Genomic DNA, 15,143 nt, shown 5'->3' with positions numbered 1-15,143 from the left:
TTTAATACAGGCACAGCTACATTTAACTAATCAGCTCATGTATTATCATAAAAACAATGAATTGCTAAATATATCCTGGCCAATTGCATTGCTCACCTCCAGCTGGACATAAATCAGCTCTCCAGTTTGGAGCTCCCTAACACAAGATAACAGCTGCCTGGTAGATCTAAGAACAACACTCAATAGTAAAAACCCACGTCCCACTGAGACACATTCAGTTACATTGAGAAGGAAAAACAGCAGCCTGCCAGAAAGCATTTCTCTCCTAAAGTGCAGGCACAAGTCACATGACATAGGGCAGCTGGGAAATTGACAAAATGTCTAGCCCCATGTCAGATTTCAAAATTGAATATAAAAAAATCAGTTTGCTCTTTTGAGAAATGGATTTCAGTGCAGAATTCTGCTGGAGTAGCACTATTAACTGATGCGTTTTGAAAAAAAATATTTTCTGATGACAGGATCCCTTTAAGAAAGTCAAGGAATGTAAAATTATGTTGTATAAGCTATTAGTTAAAATTTCATCAATGTACTCCTTGTACATTTTCCTAGAGTCTGAACCAGGGATGGCTTTGAGAAATTCCTTGTTTTCCTAAAAGTAAAATTAATGATTCACCAAAATATATGTTGGAGAGGTTTGCATACTGGGAAAACAGACCCACTGGCTGGCTGCTATGCCATTGTCATTTGCCTAGGTGTGCTTGTTTAAAGGAAAACAAACTCTCAAGTAGTGATGTGCGAATAAATTTGGCAGGCGTGAATTTGCAGCGAATTTCTGCATTTTGCCGCAGTGAATACATTTGAAAATTCGCCCGTGAAAAATCCGCTGCGTCCAAAAAATATGGGCTTGCGTCAGAATAGTTGCGCTCATAGAAATCTCACATGTCAAAATTATTCGAACACCCATTGACTTTAATGCATTTGGACAAAACAGGCGCACGTATAACAATTGTTGGGGGCATCAAAATTGTCGTGTGTCAAAATAATTTTCAATGCGTTTCGCAAATTTTTAGTCATTTTGCAAATTTTGCTGAATTTTTCGGCGAAACGAAACGGGACAAATTTGCCCATCACTACTACAGAAATTGCACTGGTGCCCTGGCGTTTGGCTGTCATGCATCGCTGTACTGCACAAAATAGAAAGATAAATGAAAACAGTGATTAGACGTTTTTTTCCAAAGGCCAGTGCAGTTTTCTATGAATAGGATCACTGACCTGGAGGAGAAAACATTTTTAGGGTGGTAGTGCCCCCAGTGAAATGTGCTTACCTTGTCCTTTAACATGCAGCCACTTCAAAGCAAAATGTGGCTTTGAATTTAAAAGGTGATGAAAAAAGGTGTAGATGTGTCTAAAGATGTGAAACACCCTCAGTAGCTATATTTTTCCTTTAATAATTGTATTCATTCAATATACAATACAGTTTGTAATTTAGATGACATATTGGTTCAGACCTCTCAAACAATGTTTGTGAATGTTGGGGAGTAACTGCTTTCTGTTTCTTGCAGGATAGATGCCATTTTCTGAACAGCAGGGGCCTGGAGCTGAAATACAGTAAGTGCCTTTTTCTGAGTGCAAGTCCTAGATATTTGCAAAGTATTATTTGACTAATACTAGCGTTATCAAGAGGAATACATATCATATATTTGAGGGTTTTCTTCAGCAGTCTACACTCTTGTGAGTAATGTCTCCTAGTTTTCCGGGAATATGTAAGTTTTTCACACAGTTTTTCATACTGCTGCGCATTTAATATTTAAAACTGCAAAAAAGAGTCATATGGTACAATAAAAGTGTCTGACGAAGGGGTCCGCCCCCGAATCGTTACATCACAAGACTTGAATTAAACACGGAGGGGTTCGCCCTGCTTCACCTGCTGTCGAGTGTCTGGTGATTCTTTTGTTCTCTTGCATATTGGAGAGGTGCCGACCTCCCTTCCGGACACCAAGCGTAGTAATTGGAGAGGCTGGGGAATCAGGAATCTTTGTTGTAAACTACAATAAAATCAGAATATATTAATCCTCTGATTTCTATAAAGGGTAAAAACTATACTGAGGGCATAAATCAAAAGACCACTGCTGTGAAACTGTACAAATCAATGGATTTAGCACAGGGCAAAATCATAGTTTTGACAGATTATTTTATAGACCTTTTATATGATTTGTTATTATAAATGTAATTGTAATGGGCCGGATTCTGTTCAGTTCAATGAGAAAAAGTTATCGCATGGTTTATTACATGAACAAGATTCAATTCGAGGAAAAAAGAATCTGGCCCAAAGTGTCTAACACCTGATATTAAACTTATTGATACTAAACTATTCTGTTGTCCAGAACTTGTGCTCATATTCTTATGAATGCGTTATTAGAAAAACTGCATAGTACAAACCTGGTCACAAATGCAAGAAAGTTTTTCTTGCCTTTCTCTCCAGAATTTGAGCTCAGCATGTGGTCCCAGATTAGGACAAGCGATGGACGAATAAATTAGAAAGGTGAAAATTCATGACGAATGACCTTGTTTCGCCGGCAGCAAATAAATTTGCAGGCGAAAAATTTGCCACGTTATTTGGGTGCGCGGCAGACTAGTCGCGTGCATAAAACCTGTTGCGCGTCACTATTATCCGCATGCCCTTTGACTTTAATGCATTTGGACCAAATAGGCGCACGTATAAAATTTGTCAAAATAATTTTGCCGCCCATTGATTTCAATGCGTTTCGTGAATAAGTTCTACCTATGGTAGATGCTGGTGCTGTCAAGTGTGCCCCTCAATACTCAGTTTTGCATTGCTCTGCATTGCTCTGCAGGGCTCTTACTCACGGGTGCATCGCCCTGCGCACCCATGCATTCAATTTTAATGGGCTCTACCGCAGGACCAAATGCTTTCTATTCTTCTTAACCTGGCTCTAATCACAAAGGCACATGTAAGTACCAAGCACAGGTAGAATGCATTATGTTGTGTTCCCACCATTGATTGCATTTTATTCTGCGCTACCTGTAGATTAAAGCTGAATACACGGGAGCGAAGGGTGAAAAACCCATGAGTAAGAGCCCATAATCAGAGCAGAAGGCCCATACAATCAAACCTTTATATGTGCCAATGTTCCAAAGCAATAGGATGGAGATACTAGGGCCTAGGCTAAAATCTTGCACGTGTGAAGTAATACATCAGATATAAGTAGTAATACTTTCACAATTTTCACAGTCAGCACCCTCACCTCCAAAATACTTTAATGTGATGCACGTCCAACGGTTTCCAACCTCAATCCGTTCATCGAACCAAATGTAGTAATAGACGGCACCAGTCATCGGTTTGTTATCTTAAAATGCCTTTATTGGGACATAGGCTCTGACCCCAAACACCCGGCAACGTTTCAGACCACTCACAGTCACTCACTTGGTGGCTTGAGAAAAGACCGTGAGTGGTCTGAAACGTTGCCGGGTGTTTAGGGTCAGAGCCTATGTCCCAATAAAGGCATTTTAAGATAACAAACCGATGACTGGTGCCGTCTATTACTACATTTGATAAGTAGTAATACTAACAAACTTGGCTACTTTTCCAGTTTAAATGGAAACACCTTAGAAACCTTACCAGCATTATGTATTTATTTAACATATATCAGTTTACTGGAAAGTATTAATTTTATTTTTTAATATTTTGAATTCATAAAAAAAATGATAGAGTTAATATAGGTGCTTCTGTTTTTAGAACCTATGCATTCTTCTGAGGACCATTCATTTAAATAAATATTTGCTCTGCTACTGGAAGCTGTTGAGCAAATGTATGTAATAAGAGGGATAGGAAGGTGCGTGTTGCTGGAGATAATTGCAAAGCCTTGCTCCAATAATTACATAAACAGTAAGTCTGTTGCATTCAGGTAATCACCGGCAGTTATTTCTACACTCGTGTTTATTGGTCTTAGCAACATATCACAGTTAAATGCTCCTTTCTTGCAACATTTACTGACTGCCGGTAATACATCAGTTGCACCTATTCTATTGATAAGGAAATATGGGAAACATAAACATGCAGTGATCTTTCACTTTCAATGAAACAGCACACAACAGGCTTCACCATTAACTGAAGGTGGCCATGAATGGCAGTTTTATGTACAGAGCCAGAGATTGTCCTGTTTGGCCATATACATATACTGAAACAAGTTACATTTTTACAAAGCCTTACAGTTCAATCGTCTGTCATACAGCTAGGCAGACCTTAACTAGAAGATTTTGAAGCCTAGAGTATAATCCTGCTCTCCCCTGGTCTAATCACACTGCTCATGTAGCCTATGGCCTGGTGAACTCTATAGAGTGTAAGACATGGCAGTGTTTGCATGCTTACCATTACATTTATGCAGCAAGAACATTTCATAAACACCTATTTTTCAGTCACTTGTATAGCTTGCACTATATTTAATTATGTCCCAGGACACTTTCAGGAACAACAGTAATTCTGAAAGTGCTGCTTGAGTACTTTGGATCCTATCTCTTCTACCAGTGCAGAAGTCTGGTTGATAGATGTGCAGGTCAATTCTCCAAACATGAGATCAGTCTTGAAATTCTCCCTTCCAATGTCTGCTGTTTTTTTCCCCTAATATAAATGGCTTTTCTTTTAGGGGGGTTATTTATAAAGCTCCGAATAGCCGAACCTTGAATAATTTCGTAGTTTTCGGAGCAAAAAAAAACAAATTATTCGAGATTTATTAAAGTCTGATGGTTTAAAAACTCTGAATTCAAAACCCCGCCATCTAAAGGCTCTTGAGGTCCTGTATAAGTCAACGGGGAAGGCAGGTCCGGACTGAGAATTAAAATAGGCCCTGGCATTTCAGGTACACAGAGGCCCAACCAGCCCACACAGAGGCATAAACAGCCCCGGCCAGCCCACTTAATAATGACTTTCTATAGCACCTTATAGCAGCCCCTCTGGCATTTGCCAGAACCCACAGATTGCCAGTCCGGGCCTGGGGGAAGGTTCCAGTGTTTGTGCTGATGTCCGTACCGATATCTAATGATTTTGTGGTTTCGGAGCAAAAAACTCAGAAAAAATTTGTGGAAAACTCTGAACAGTTCAGAGTTTTCTGGGAAAACTCTGACGTTTTGACGGGGTTTTGACCGAACCCTATTTTTTCGGGCTTTTTTCTTCATAAATAAGGTCCATTCGGGAATTCAGAGTTGGATATTAGAAATACTGAGATAAATTCGGACCTTGATAAATAATCCCCTTAGTGTTCATGCTGATCTGAAAAGAATACAAGATATGCTTGGAAAATTTCAAAATCTTTATAAAGTCTACATCCATACTATTTCTAGAAAGTTTAGAAATAACAAGAAGAGATCCATTTCCAGTTGACCACGCATATGTAGCTCTTAAATGGATCTTTCAAGTGTGGAAGGACCTGCTCACTGAAAATATCACACTAGCCCATTTAGTGTACATAATAGAGGTATCCCATAAAAAACATATGAAATTTTTGGAAGCAAGAACACCATGGACCTGAATGTACAGTGCTTTACAGGATGGCTGGGGCCCCGTCTAAGAGGGAAAAAAAATGGATTGAGCTGCAGAATGGACATTCCTGAAGTATATAGTAAAAATACACTATATACAAAAATATACTGTGATTCCAAAACCAAGGGATAATTGTCCTCCCTCTGCTGCTATAACATATAAATACTCTCCAGGTAAGGCTTTGCATTAAATTTTGTAACCGTGTTGTTGGTGTTTGCTTCAATTCAGTAGCAAGTGCATGGCTGGGCAATTCTATTTGGTGATTGGACAAATGAATGTGATCAATGCACAGTTCTAAATTAGGAAAGGATATTTTTCAAACTATCATCCAAATGTAGGAAGCACAGAACTGTCAAAAACATAATTGTTTACTGTAGCTTTGAGGTTTGGTTTCACTAGAACAACCTGTACAGACAATAAAAACTGCTAATTGTTGTCAATCCTTGCAACGGCTGCCTGAAAACAAATTTCAATTACAGTACATTATTATTTGGGCTCTTGGTGTCTCTTAGTAAGATGTCAAAGCTGCTACAAACAGAATATCTGTCATATCAGAATACAGGATATAAACGGAGGTGTGCAAAAGCATGTTTATTAATGCAGTTGTCAGGGAGCTGTTATCCTGTTATCTTCCTGTTGTTCTGCTGATGGGCTGCTGGGGGAAGGGAGGTGATATCACTCCAACTTGCAGTGCAGCAGTAAAGAGTGACTGAAGTTTGGAAGTCACGTGACTGAGGGCACCCCAGAAACTAATAACATGTCTAGCCCCATGTCCGATTTCAAAATTAAATATTTAAAAAAATCTCTTTGCTCTTTTAAAAAATGGATTTCAATGCGGGATTCTGCTGGAGCATTACTGTTAACTGATGAGTTTTGAAAAGAACATGTTTTCTCATGACAGAATCCCTTTAGCTATTTAGTTAAAGATAGGTTAAAAATAATCTATAACTGGTAAATAGAAATACATCAGATATTTAAGACACTTTACAAACTATAAAGAGCTATATTTTGCTGTTATGCAGGTAGTTCTAATAGAAACAATATTGAGTTACAGTCACTGGTTTATTTTCTTCTTTTTCTTCCTGTATGGCTTTGCATTATGGGAAGGCCATCACCAATACACTCAATTATAAGCAAATCATTTTTATTTTTTAAAATGATTTCCTTTTTCTCTGTAATAATTAAACAGCAGGTTGTACTCGATGGCAACTACATGAATCCATATTGGTGGCAAAACAATCCTATTTGGTTTATTTAATCTTTCAATGATTTTTAGCAAACTTAAAGTATGGTGATCCAAATTATGGAAAGATTTCTTATTCAGAAAATTCCAGGTCCCAAGTATTCGGAATAATAGATAATAATAGTTTGTAACTGATTTCACTCACAAAAACTTACATACCCACCTTAAAAAGTAACATTACTGCCCTAAACTTAAATCAGCATTAAAGGGATCCTGTCATCGGAAAACATGTTTTTTTCAAAACGCATCCGTTAATAGTGCTACTCCAGCAGAATTCTGCACTGAAATCCATTTCTCAAAAGAGCAAACAGATTTTTTTATATTCAATTTTGAAATCTGACATGGGGCTAGACATTTTGTCAATTTCCCAGCTGCCCCATGTCATGTGACTTGTGCCTGCACTTCAGGAGAGAAATGCTTTCTGGCAGGCTGCTGTTTTTCTTTCTCAATGTAACTGAATGTGTCTCAGTAGGTCATGGGTTTTTACTATTGAGTGTTGTTCTTAGATACACCAGGCAGCTGTTATCTTGTGTTAGGGAGCTGCTATCTGGTTACCTTCCCATTGTTCTTTTGTTTGACTGCTGGGGGGAAAAGGGAGGGGGTGATATCACTCCAACTTGCAGTGCAGCAGTAAAGAGTGATTGAAGTTTATCAGAGCACAAGTCACATGACTTGGGGCAGCTGGGAAATTGACAATATGTCTAGCCCCATGTCAGATTTCAAAATTGAATATAATATAATCTGTTTGCTCTTTTGAGAAATGGATTTCAGCACAAAATTCTGCTGGAGCAGCACTATTAACCGATTTTGAAAATAATGTTTTTTCCCATGACAGTACCTCTTTAAGGTTCCCTTTTTCTCCCAGCTTCTCCTAGAGGAATGTCACACCAGTGCAGTTGCGCAGCAAAAAAAAATAATTATGTTTCATTGGTTAAAAAAAGAATGTTGAAAGCACACATTTAATTAGTTACAACAACCACTGCACTGGTGCAAATTTACCCCAGGGGTGATCCTGGCCCCTTTGCTGTCCCCTTCCCTCCTGCGCTCACATTTTTTGCACTGGAGAGAGGTGGTCTGAGTAGTCCGGGGGTCCAAAATGCTAATACAGAGACGTGCAATTGCACTATAAGAGCCGAATTTCTGGTTTAAAGTGTTACCAGGAGTGGCATTTAATTGCCCCTGGTGACCAGTGGAGCACTGCCATTGAGGCGAGTTTCTCCCATCACTAGCCCCAATCCGATTTGGAAGTTTTTGTGGTCTGCGCTGGAATTAGTCCGTAAATCTGACTATTTCAAACAAAGATCCTTTTCAAGAAAAAGCCTGAAAAAATTGAGCGATACAGGAAAAAATTAAAAAAAAAGATACGATTCATGTTTTTGCTCAATTTTTTAGAGTTTTTCCCGATCCGATTAAATCGAGCTTTTTTAATAATAAATAAGGTGGATTCTAGTTTGGTTGGACTAATCAGAAAAATTCGGATTTTGATAAATAACCCTCCTAATGTGCAATCAGAGCAGCCCCTTTGTTATGTTACGCACCACAGACTATAGTTTTTTCCTCCAGTGCTTCTTTTAGGGTAAAATATGTACTTGTTTAGGGTATAAGTACACTAGCTTTGCACCACCAGGTTACTTACCTTTACATAAAAACCTAAGCAGACTCGCACATGCCTAGTTTTCTAAAAATGTTACAAGTCCAGCAAAGTTGGTTTGTGTTGAGAAAGGTCCTAGAGAGGACAGAAATATTAACCGAATAAGTAAATGTGATAGATGTGAAAGTGTACATGATACAATTCAGCTAGACAGCCCTTCCTCAACCTAGTAAACTTCTATTCACTTTAGGATGATTTTAGTAGCAGAAAGGGCAATTTCGAGCATTTCGCTTGCAAAGATTTAAACCAATAATTGTGTTGTATGAAATAACAGGTTCCATAACTGTACTACATTTTAGTATAAGAGATGCTGTTCAAATCCAGACAAAATTAAGCGGAGGGACACTACGTGGCAGTAAAGTTCCCTTCATAATTTGGAGATCTAATCTCCATGGAGAGTGCCAGTGATATCTAAAACTTCAAGGTAGTTATAATTCTGTAAGCTTCACCATATGAGGATTGGGTTTTGTAACATTACCCTGATTGGAAATAACATAATATCTGTGGTGGAGCTATGCCTTTTGTTCTTTAAAGGACAAGGAAAGTTAAACTAAAGAAGTAGCTAGAAATGTTGCACAATGATGTTTTGAGCTTCTGTATCAGCCCGAGGCAACCACAGCCCTTTAGCAGTAAAGATCTGTGTCTCCAAAGATGTCCCAGTTGCTCCCCATCTTCTTTTCTGCTGCTGATTCACTGCACATGCTCTGTGCTGCTGTCACTTACTGAGCTTAGGGACCGACTCAAAATATACAGTACACATAGAATATAAATGTCACAATATAAGGCAGATTAGTAATTAATACAGATAAATACTACATGGCAGCACAGAAATCAGTGCAATTAGCATCAGGATTGAATAATCAGCCCTGTAGCATCAGCTTATATTGCAGACCAACCTTGTTCATAATTTGTGACGACCCCTAAGCTTAGCTTCTCAACAGCTGCTCAGAGCCCACTGAGCATGTGAGTGTCACAGACACTTTCCAAGATGGTGACCCCCTGTGACAAGTTTGAAGTCCTGGATCATTGCTGCTATTGACAAGCTGAAACTTTAGGCTGGTGCAATAAGTTCAGTATATAACACATGACACTTTTAGCCCTATTCATTTTTAGGGTTTAGTTCTCCTTTAATCATGTGCATGCATTCCATGTAAAGCATTTACTAAAATAAATATTTACAATACAAATTAGTTAAAGACAGATAGGAAGGCATTTATCGTTGGCAATGCAGACATACCACCCTACTGTGTGCTTCTACTCCTTAGCACAGGGGTCCCCAACCGCCGGGCTGCGGACAGTCTTTAACTGGGGCGTTGACAGGGTCGGACTGGGGGTAGAAAGCAGCCCACATGTAAACACGTGATGATCTTGTACTCATCTACTCATATATTGGGATAAACTGCAAAAAATGATGCGCATGAAAAGCTGCCTTTCTCACTTAAGTGTAATTCATGTAAAATATGTTAAAGATTCTGCAGCCTTGTGTCTTTATATGCTCACAGAACCCCTCAGTGACTTCTAATTGCGGAAGTGCTGAAAAGCCAAAACTCCCGAAGAGGCGAAAAGACCTGAAGCCACGAAAATGGCGGGCCTTGCACAATGTTTTTTTTTAAACTTATAAGGGGGCGCTGACCATCAATAGCTTTTTATAACTTGTGTGTGTGGGGGGTTACTTTTTTAGCGCTGATGTCTGTGTGGTCTTTTAACTGTGATGTGGAGTGGGCGGGTCTGGACGCCAGGGTGGGTGGGGCCCAGAAAATGCTGTTGTACGGGGCCCCGTGATTTCTAATGGCGGCCCTGCAGCAGGGTATATTATATATATAATGAGGAGTGAAGCCCTGGTTTTCCCGCGCACTGTTTGTATCCTGGGCTGGGCTAGACGATTATAGGTGTTGTGTGAGCCGCTAGCAGGGCATTGAGAAGCCTGGGCACTGAGCAGTGGTGTAAAGAAGCCACTTGGCGACTCTGCAATGCGGAGGTGGACCCGGGCCATTCAGGACTGGACAGGACCTCCCCCACCCTTTAGAACAGGACTGGACTACCCCCCTTCAGGACAGGTCTGCCCCCCCCCTTCAGAACAGGACATATCACAATGATACACCCATCATGTCTGACGATTAACATTATTTACTGAACATATTACATCTGCTGAGTGTGCACTGTGCTGTCCTGTCTTGCAGGAGTTTGCACTTGCACTTTTTGTCTGTTGTCCGGTACATCTATGTTGTGTGTAGCACCATGGTCCTAGAGGAATGTTGTTTTGTTTCACTGTGTACTATACAAATGTATATGGATAAAATGACAATAAGCTCACTCTTGACTTAACTCTTTACCCCCCTTCAGACTGGACTGCCCCCCTTCAGGACTGGACCATACCTCCCAACATTTTGGAAGTAAAAAGAGGGACAAAAATTTTTTTCCCGCACGTAGCGCAGCAATTTTTTGACCACACCCCTTTCTGTGGCCACACCCCCTAATTACCATGTTTGTTTTACAAAATTTGGCAGGTTATGAAAGTTTGAAAATATTTCTCCTTATCTAAACTGTGTTTTTGTGTCTCAAAATTGTTACAAAGTATTTTATTTGCACCTGTTAGCTGTTCTGGGCTCTCTGCTAAAAGTCAATTAAGTGAGAAACTTTGTTTCTTTTTCTGGCTGTTCAGTGCAGAGAAAAGAGGGACTTTCCAGTACAAATGAGGGACTGCGGTTGAGCTATCAAAAGAGGGACTGTCCCTCTGAAAAAGGGACAGTTGGGAGGTGTGGACTGGACTACCCCACCCCCCTTTAGAACAGGACTGGACTACCCCCCCTCAGGACAGGTCTGCCCCCCCTTCAAGACAGAAACCCCCCCTCAGGACTGCCCCCCCTACTGGGGGGGGGGCTTAACGCCACTGTATACTACATACTGAGCTGGGACACTCACACAGCAGGAAGCAGCTCAAGAACAGAGGAGAGGAGTGGGCGGGGCAGAGCCATGATGGAAGATAGGACGGAGGAGCCGTCCTAGAGCCCGCTGGATTCACCAAAAGAGCTTCTGATATAATCAGCGCTGTTTTTCAGGTGAGGAGCAGTCCACTTGAACAAAATCTACAGCGGCACCTCTGGCAATTGCCTGAATAGACAGATTGTCAGTCTGGGCGTCGAGCCCAGCGACCAATTAATGCGGCTCACCGAATTGGACGCTGAGTCCTCCCGACCCCCCCCGGTTCTTGTAAAAAAAATTTGGCTCTAAACCGGTCCCTGGGCCAAAAAAGGTTGGGGACCGCTGCCTTAACAGTCTACGGTCTTGTTTATTGGCCTTTCTATTGCTTGTTCATTAACTTACCTCTGTTGTATAAAAAAGGGAATGTGGGCTTATGAAGAACCAAGCTAATGGCACCTCAAACCTCTCTTGCTGTCTGCTGTACAGGTGAATTTTGCACACCTGTATAAGCAGTGCTTTTTGCAATCTTAATTACATTTTCTTTTCAAGTTGTAACTTTGGAATGGATATATTATATATAAAATAGATATATAGTATATACCTTGCAATAAGGTAAAAAAGGGCAAAGCTATAAAGTAACCAAAAAAAATACAATGTCCCTAAATTGAAAACAAAAAATGTCAGTCCTGTGATAGATGGTCATTTTGAACAGGAGGGTAGAAAACTCCAGGCAGGGTAATAGTGTGTCCCAGCACCTGGGTTGATGAGCGGTGAGAAGTAGAAATAACTGAGAATGGCTTTGAAAATTACACATGGTTTTATCTATAAAGTATTTAATAACAATATGCCATTTATAGAATATAGACAGTATCTTTATTTAAGCACACATACTTCACCTTTGTTGGGTGCTCGGGCCTAAGCCATGTGCATACATCAAGCTTATGTCGAAAACAGTCGATCAGGATCAAAGCTGTTTGGAATTAAGAGTAGGAGCAGCACACGCACAACAATAAAATTGAAAAAGCAAAGAGACCAAGTTGGAACTCTTCATATGAATAGCTATGTGAAAAATGAATAATAATGTTTATAAATGAAAAAATAGCATTATTTGTTGTAACCAGTCCTTTTTTGTTGCACTTAGTTGACTCAGAGAGGCCAAGACGTCTTCTAGCAAAAGCCGCATTACACTCTTTGGACAGACAAGTTGCACATCATTTTATTTGCAAATCCACAATAAGGAACAAAAATGTATACAAATCAGCACTGTAAAAATGACAAATTAGAGGCTACGTCTGCAATATTCAATTTATTTTCTTTACGATTTTTTACGATCCGCTCATTTTTCCCCCTCAAAAATGTACAGTAGGTACTAAAAAACATGTTGCAAAACTTAATAAGAATGTTTTTTTTTTCAGATCGGTGCCTAATTGAATACCTTACGGTGCATAATGATTTACTTTTTTTTTTAACATGCACAAACGAACATAAGGCATAGAAATGAATGAAATACAAATACTGCTGTAATAAAAGTGCCCTAAAATCGAAGCGTTGTACCTATCGTGCTTTCTCATGTAACATATTAACTCTCATTCTACAATGTGTGAAAGGTGATAGTTTAAACTTCTAATGCAATCTGCAGCATGTCCACTAGTCTACTACAGGAACATAGATTTTAAAGAAAACGAATGTAACAATGAAAACCTGTTTTGATAAACACACACAGATATTTACGCCAAGCATTTGTCATACAGTTGCATGTGAAATGACTTTGAAAATGAATGAAACAAAATAAAAGCACATTTGTACCCTAATAACAAAAATGTTAATGTGTTGTTTAATCAACCCTTTACACAGAATACAGACAGCTTGAAAGAGTAACATTGCACATAAAATAAACCTTATAGATTAGGTTACCTACCTGACAAAAGCAAGGGTCTAGCAGGCTATGCCCATAAGACAAAATCTCTTGAATGTATGGATTTTCATTAGCCATCATTGGGATTTACATAATACACTATTTATCTCACTATGTATGTAACACTACTAATATTGAAAACAATATTGACTGAAAAATGGGACTGTTCCAGCAACCTCTGCCCATACTCTTCCATCCCTGGTGTAACAGTGGGTGCTGATGCAGTTGGCCACTGCAATTTTGTATTTATTTCTGTCATTTCAATCTACGTGTATTGTTTTATTAGACCTGCCAACATCCTTTCCCAATAAAACATGCAGAGAAAAATGTACAAATATGGCCTTAGCAATAGCACTGCTAACAGTGGCGTAACTAGAGTGCGCTGGGCCCCCATGTAAAAAAATCTTCAGAAGTGCCTGGCGCACTCCGATCCCCATCCTCCCGCCCACTCCCTGACTCCACCCACCTGCCCGATTTGCGTCCCCTGTAAGAGAGCGGCTGGGGAGGAGGTTTTTTATTAATTTGCTATAGAGGAAGCAGACCCCACAGTCCGGGGCCCCCTGCGACTGCGGGGTCTGCTTCCTCTATAGTTACACCACTGGCTTCTAAAACTATTGAACTGGCCTGGCACCCAGATAGGCCAAATACAGTAAAAGCTACTAGACTGACTGCCAATTTGGGCTTTGGAGGTGAATACTTTTTTTTTTTTTACTGTTTTGCATATCCCTTAAAACTACAGTAGACTGGTTGTTACAACCAAGTCTTGTGTAACTGTTGCCTTGTTATGGGACCTAGGCAAATTCTGACCTTCATAGGATCTGAAAACTGTCACCTATCAACCTTGTTGGTGATGTATCGCAGAAACTCTAGGACTGAACATTTATGTGAGGTCTGATAAGCATTAGGGACCTAGTCGAATGTACGGGCTTAAATAAAAGAGATTTTGCCTTTATATACCCATAAAAAGCCTTTTGTTTAACCGATCCATTAATGTACAGGCAGAAGACAAAAATATAACTATATATTAAAATTTAAAAATAACAGCAAATTTGTCACATGTAACAGTGGCAGATAATTTGCAATTAGCCTTAATTTAAAAAAAAAACTATTTAATTTCAGCAGTGTTCCTACTTAGCACTATTAGCTAAAGCAATTAGATCAGATATTGGTGAAGCCAATCAAAACACTGCTTATAAGTATCCTCTAATTGTTAGTACAGTGAAACTGGCAGTGGGCAATCAAAATGGCAAATATGCTATTGCTTTTGAAGAAAGATGCACTGAATGCAGGACTCCGTTCAGGATTTGCCAAAGTTCTAGTATTTTTTTTACCTTTACCAGAATCTGTAAATCTGTGAATCTGCGGCCAATCTGAATCCAAACTGTTGAAGGGGCAGTTCAATAAACTTTTTTTAGTATTTTATTTAGCATCTCTCAATTTGGATTTTCAGCTGTCTGGTTGGTAGGGTCCAATAGTTTCTAGTAGCCAGGACACTGGTTTAAATGAAAGACTGGATGAGGAATACAAAAAGATTTGAAAAGAAGTATTTTCTATGAATATATCATAATAAATGTTAACTTAAAGGTGATCTTTCTCATTAATGTAAGTAATGTGACTTTGCATTACTGGGGCATTTTGCACAGATTTGCATATGTAAATGGGAGTTCAGGATCAGTTTGCATCTTTCTGGGGGATTCGTTGTTCAGATGGATGAAAATGAACTATGGATTTAATGCCTCCCAACTTTAAGATAGCGATCCCTAGGTGCCAAAAAGTGAATAGAAAACGACTTGCTACCGATTCTAATAAATCATTATAGCAAAAATATTCATTTTCCCTGATGTATTCACTAGGTACAAAGTATTATAGTGCTCGTTAATGAGTAAAATAACATTTACTTTCTTTCAATGCAGTA

Source organism: Xenopus laevis, chromosome 6S (genome assembly GCF_017654675.1).
Source record: "Xenopus laevis strain J_2021 chromosome 6S, Xenopus_laevis_v10.1, whole genome shotgun sequence".
In the NCBI taxonomy this organism is placed as follows: Eukaryota; Metazoa; Chordata; class Amphibia; order Anura; family Pipidae; genus Xenopus; species Xenopus laevis.
This window is presented reverse-complemented; position numbering follows the sequence as displayed.